Below are 7,146 nucleotides of genomic sequence, written 5' to 3'. Positions count from 1 at the left end.
AAACGGACACTGGACATTATTCCTTATTTAAATTAGCTGAGGGGCAGCTGGGTGGATCAGTGGGTTAAGCCTCTGCCTTCAGCCCAGGTCATGATCTCAGGGTCCTGGGATCGAGCCCTGCATCGGGCTCTCTGCTCAGTGGGGAGCCTGTTTCCCCCCTCCCCCCTCTGCCTGCCTCTCTGCCTACTTGTATCTCTGTCAAATAAATAAACAAAATCTTTAAAAAAATAAATTAGCTGAAAATAAACTGCTCATCATAAGGTTATGGTCAAAATATTCATTTGCTGTCTCAGTCAAGGACTGAGCAAACACAATTTTTTTAGATGTTAGGGAGATGAGCTGAGGGGTCTGGTCTGACATTTGTATTATTAGACACGGAAAGGAAGCCAGGCCCTATGTAAAATGGTTATCATTTCTGTGTAGGGGGTTAGTCCCTTCAATTGACACACACAGTGTAGCTTGGATCTGAGATATTTCCACTACCTCTCCCAAGAGAGGAGACAGACTGAGAGTAGATGTGGAATTTTTTGAACAACTACCCACACTTGCCATGTTATTCTGTATAGCTGTATATTCAGGCAAAGTTTCCTCAAGTTTAAAGTCCAGAAATGTGACTCTATCAAATTTCAATGTTATGATTCTCAGAAAAATGTTTAGCCAAAATACACTCTATTTTTCTTTTACTAAGAAACTAAGGTAATATTACGGCTTTATATCACTGGAGAATAAGAATTACTTGATCAAGATTAATTCTGTATGTAAGAAGTTCGGGGGAAAAAAAGGCTGCATAATTCCAGTGGTAATTTTGGCATTAAACCACTATTATCTAAAACGGAATATATCCGTATTTACTCTTTGAATATACAATTAGTTTTCATTTTAGAAAAAAGGAACCAAATTTCAGAGGCAGAGAGGGAGGTTTGGGGGGTAGGGAAGGAAAAAATGAAACAAGATGGGATGGGGAGGGAGATAAATCATAAGAGACTCTTGATCTCACAAAACAAACAGGATTGCTGGGGGGAGAGGGAATGGAGAGGATGGCTGGGTGATGGACACTGGGGAGGGTATGTGCTATGGCGAGTGCTGTGAAGTGTGTAAACCTGGCGATTCACAGACCCGTACCCTTGGGGCAAATAATACATTATATGTTAATAAAAATAATTAAAAATAAAAAAGTCTTTTGAAATAGCAAAAAAAAAAAAAAAGAAAGAAAGAAAGAAGAAAGGAACGAGAAACAAGGTATCTCAGAATCTCGAAAATGTTAGTGCATTCTATCCATAACTAACACCATGATTTTTCCTATGACTCTGACAACAGGAATCTGCATTTAAGCAAGGCACTTAGAATTCTGTGTTAGTATGAGGTAAGTGAGGTCCAAGGGCCCTTTAGTTTGCCCTCCTCCACACAGTTAAATTTTATAAAATACCCTGCAGATATAGAGCATGAGAGAGAAAAAAGGAGAAACACCATGTGGTATAAGCTAATAATTATTTATATTCCTAATCAAAGGCTCAGCATTTTACATGCGCGGTTCACTACTCTGGCCCACCCAAGCCCTGAAGCTATTTTTCTTTCTTCAAATTAGGAATCTGATGATCAAATCAAATGCTGATTCTGTATCTGAAGTGATATGTTTTCTCTTTGTGCAAGTGATTAGGTCCTGCTAAGAAACTAATTGCGGCCATCTCGAATTGCACAAGTAGCAGGACCGCTTTCCTTAAAGAAAGAATTCTAGCTATATCCCTCATATTTTTTCACCATTTTAAAGCCATGTTTTTCTTCAGCTCTGTTATTTGAGCCATAAAAATGGTAAAAAGTAATTGAAGGGAGCAATAAGGCCCAAATAGGTAAGATTTAAAGATATATTTCCTTTACATGTTATATATGTTTGTTTATATGTTATATGTGTTATGTTTATGTTTATATTTATATATGTATTTACATATTTATGTTTTTGTTATCGCTCACCAGTCTTATACCCACAGAGATACATATAGGCATGTTGAATTATTGAACACACTACCTCAACCTAGTCTTCAGTTTTCCATGTTGTCTGTTCACATGTTTGAGTTCACTTGGCAAGAGGTTGATTCTCTGCCTGTTTTACCAATTGAACCTAAATAGTTTAGCCTCTTTTTTTGTCATGTCCACCCTAAAAATTAAGTAGAATAAACAGCAATTTGTCACTTCCCCTTCTCCACCATCGTCTTCTTTGTTAACGTTGGTCACTCTACAACTGGAGAGTCATTTTGAGGAACTCTGTTAAAATGCATGTTTCTCCAGAAAAGGTGATGCTTGATGCTTGCCTGATAGAGCAATGTGAAGATAGATGTGAAGAAGGTATCCGAGCCTTTCCTGAGAGCTGGTTTTGAGGAGAATGGGAGCAGAAAGGCCCTGGGGGGAAAAAGAGGGAATTGAGTAATCAGGAGAAGGAAGGAGAAAAGGCAGAAGAGGCAGACAGTCCTTCGTAAGAGGTGTTCAGGCCATCTTCCTACCGAAAATGCCTTCCTAGGGAAATCTTCAGTGAACAAGATGAGCTGCCCCTGAAATCTCTTTGTGGACTCTTGTCAGTGGAGAATATTCGAAAGCTGCCAACTGCAGCAGCCTCACATGTTTGGTCTCAGAAAGAACATCTCCAATGATTTTCCTCTCTTTTACTGTTGCCAGAAAACAACTGGGCCAAATGGTAGGGACAGTTATTTGGCAACAGACTGAGGTTGCCAGAGGAATGAACAATGTAAACAAGCAAAATTGAAATGAGTTTACCACCAGGGACTTTAAACATCTCATCTGTAAAGGGAAGGAAATTTTAGACTTGCGCTTCAACATCAAGTGCCAACCGGAATTGGACACTTGCGTGTGTGTGTGTGTTCACTGCCATAGAGCTTCACTCATTCATGGCCTCACATATCCGAGTGATTTCCTTACAGCTTTTAGGGTTTTACAGAATGAACTGAGATTTTAGAGAAAATGCTTATCTTTATATTGCTGTTCTAATGCAGTAGGACTTTTCAGAATTATTTCCATTCAAAATAATATTTTCAAATATAGCAGGAGTACCTATTTAAGAACTAAAATAACTTTAGGGAGAAATGAGTAAGAACATAATGATATGGTTGAATATATTTTCGTATATCGGACACCTGGCCCTGAAAATAGTCTCTATCCCATGCTGCATGGTGACACTTTTACAAGGGCACATTTTTTAACCTAAATTATCAATCTCAGACAATATATTTCATTATCCAAATGATAGTACATAAAATGCTTAATCCAGCATTTGCACCTCAAATAAAAATTCACTGCATTATGCTGTGCATAATGAATGGTTATTTACACTATATCAAACACCAGTGATGTACTGTATGGTTACTAACATAACACAATAAAAAAAAATAAAATAAAAATTTCCTTCCAGCCATTTTTTTTTCTGAAAAAAATTAAAAGAGTAAAACTGATATTTACACCTATAGTTATTTATAAACTATAGAGCTCAGTGATATCCACTTTTCTTCTATAAAACTTTTGAAAATACAAAACATTAAAAGTTTTTATAAATGACCATTTGTGTATTGATCTTTGATAAATATCTAAATATTACAACCTAGTTAATAAAAATATTGGCCCTGTAATTTGAGCAAGAAACAACTTAACTGTATAGTTGTTTGTTTGTTTGTTTTAACACACAGTAAGGGTTACTAGTAGAGCTAAGAATAGTTTTTACATGTTAAAGGTTTATAAACAAAAAACAAAGAGTATTGAGCTAAGACACATGTGGCTCTCAAAGCTTAAAACACTAGCTGGCCAATTACATAAAAGTTTGCTAACCCCTTGTTTACAAGGTGCCTGTTTAATTGCAATATCTAGTTCATTCATATTTAATGTACTTACTAATAAACTGAGTTTAAATTAACCATATTATTATTTGTTTCCTGCTTACCAGCTCTGGTTTTTGGCTGCTATTACTTACTTTCATACTTCTTTTGGTTTAATCAGATATTTAAAAATTGTATTTCCCCTTTGTATTAGCATTTATCATTCCTTTCATAGTACCTAAAGATTATAACATGCGTCCTTAGAAGTGTTTACTATACATTAGTGTTTTATCACCTCCTTGATAATGCAAGGGTTTTAGAACATTTTAACTCTATTTAACCCCTTCCAAACCTTTTGTGCTGTTGTTGTCATATATTATAATTCTGTATACATTCTTGTTTATCCTGTATTAATCCTTTACAATGCTCTTCATTTCTTCATGAAGTTTAATGCTGCTTTCTTGGATTATATTCTTTTTTCCTAAAGAATTTCTTCGAGTATAAGTCTGTTGGTAAAAAAAAAATTCAGTGTTTTCTGGAGTCTTCATTTTACCTTCATTTTCAAGTATATTTTCTCAGTTAAATTGGGTTACAGATTGACAGCTACTATCTTTCCATGCTTTAAAGAGCTCATTTCCACATTTTTCTTGAAAAGTGTGCTTTTTTAAAAAATTATTTTTATTAACATATAATGTTGCTGTAAGTTTTATTGTCATTCCTTTGAAGTTCATGTATGTTTTTTCTCTGGCTATGTTATGACTTTCTTTTTCTCTGTGCTTTCAGGAGTTTTATTATGAAATGCTTAAGTATTGTTTTCTTTGTATTTATCCTGCTGGAAGTTTGTAAAGTTTTTTGAAGCTATAGTTCTTTTCTGCATACTTCATCCTTTTTCCTTCCTGTGATTCAATCCTGATCCATATTCCAGGCCAATAATCCTCTCTTCTGCTATATCTAACTTGATATTAAACACATTTGCTGAGCTTTTAATATGTTATTATTTTATACACGTCTAGATTTCCATTTTATTTTTTTCAAGATTTATTTATTTGAGAGAGAGAGAGCACACACGTGTGCAAGCATGTTGGGGGGGGGCAAGGTAGAGGGACAGGGAGAAGCAGACTCCCTGCTGAGCTGGGAGCCCAGGGCCTTGTTCCCAGGACCCTGGGATCATGACCTGAGCTGAAAGCAGGTGCTTAAGTGACTGAGCCACACAGATGCCCCACCATTTGATTTTTAAAATGGATTACAACTGTTATCTTTCTTTTTTTTAATTTAATTTTTTCAGTGTTCCAAGATTCATTGTTTATGCACCACACTCATGTAATACATGCTCTCCTTAATACCCACCATCACAATCACTTATCCCTCCACACCCTTCCCCTCCAAAACCCTCAGTTTGTTTCTCAGAGTCCACAGTCTCTCATGATTCATCTCCCACTCTGATTTCCCCCAATTCACTTTTCCTTTCTTTCTCCTGATGTCCTCCATGTTATTCCTTATGCTCCACAAGTAAGTGAAACCATATAATAATTGACTCTCTCTGCTTGACTTATTTCACTCAGCATTATCTCCTCCAGTCCCATACATGTTGATACAAAAGTTGGGTATTCATCCTTTCTGATGGAGGCATAATATTCCATTGTATATACGGACCATATCTTCTTTATCCATTCATCTGTTTGACGGTCATCTTTGCTCTTTCCACAGTTTGGTGATTGTGGCCATTGCTGCTATGAACATTGGGGTACATATGGCCCTTCTTGTCACTACATCAGTATCTTTGGGGTAAATACCCAGTCATGCAATTGCAGGGTTATACGGTAGCTCTATTTTTAATTTCTTGAGGAATCTCCACGCTGTTTTCCAAAGTGTCTGCACCAACTTTCATTCCCACCAACAGTGTGAGAGGGTTCCCCTTTCTCTACATCCTCTCCAACACTTGTTGTTTACTGTTTTGTTAATTTTGACCATTCTAACTGGTGTAAGGTGGTATCTCAATGTGGTCTACTTTCTTAAAGCATATTATTTACAGTTATTACTGAGCCACCCAGGCACCCCTGTCTGGCTCAGTGGGTTAAAGCCTCTGCCTTTAGCTCAGGTCATGATCCAGGGTCCTGGGATCAAGCCCCACATCAGACTCTCTGCTCAGTGGGGAGCCTGCTTCCTCCTCTCTCTCGCTCTGCCTACTTGTGATCTCTGTCAAATTAAAAAAAAAATCATTATTTTTTTATCATTACTTTAAATAAATAAATAAAAGTCCCTGTCTAATAATTCAAATATCTGTATCATTTATGGGGCCCATTCTATCATCTATTTTTTCTCTTATTTTTAGTCATTTATCCTGTTTTGGATATGATTGATAATGTTTTCACAAATGTCATACATTGTTTTAAAAAAATTCTCCATTCTCAGGCATGGCCCATCTAAGCAGTACTTTTTATTTTATTTATTTTATTTTACAAGACTGATGCTTCATTTTTTACTTCCCCTCTGCCCTCTCAACCCCATCACTGGTGATGGCTGTACCCATTTGAACATTTCCAAGCTAAGATCATAGGTAAGTCTTAAAACAGAGGAACAGAACTTTTGTCTAAACTGTAATGGAAGAGGATTAACAGTGGCAAGAATAGCATAAGTGTTGCGCAGAAAATAAAAGCTGCCCAGATCTTCTTGGTGGACAAAACATAGAAGACTATGAATCTATAGAATACTTAGAATCTGTCCCCCTGACCATCCTTTCCCACCTCTGTCCCCCAAACTCCCACTCCCACTCCACCTTCCATTAAAAGTGTTAACAAAAGCTTAATATTCCTGTTCTAAAGTGCAAATGATTTGTGTATAACTGATGTTGCAACAGGTCTGGACAGAATGACAATGCAGTCCTCTCTATCTATGTGATGTTTCCCAGAATATAAAGATGAGTTTCATGATGACGGGGCCCTCACTGAGCTGGCCATTCCCTCCATGGATCATGACATGCAAGCACTGTCTGATTGTTCAAGTATTGTGAAGGAAGGTTGGCTATTGCTCCCTGCCTGATAGTTAACGTGATCTGAGTGAAATGTCACATGTAGTCCTAGTTAGTTATCCCATCTTCCTTCAGAAGCTATAAATGGGGACAGAGAGCAAGGCAAAAAGCCTTGGCAAATGTGTTCAGTCAATCAGCTATGATCTGGATCACTCGGGCAACTGTGTGGGTCACTCAGGCAACTGTGTGGGTCATCATTTTCTAGGAAAAACACCTCTATTCATCTGATGAATTTTCCATTTGCTTTATACTCTGATCCATAGAATATCTTCACCCTTGTTTTAGATTCCATGCATCTTCCCA

This window comes from Lontra canadensis, unplaced genomic scaffold (genome assembly GCF_010015895.1).
Source record: "Lontra canadensis isolate GAN:19392208 unplaced genomic scaffold, GSC_riverotter_1.0 scaffold10, whole genome shotgun sequence".
In the NCBI taxonomy this organism is placed as follows: Eukaryota; Metazoa; Chordata; class Mammalia; order Carnivora; family Mustelidae; genus Lontra; species Lontra canadensis.
This window is presented reverse-complemented; position numbering follows the sequence as displayed.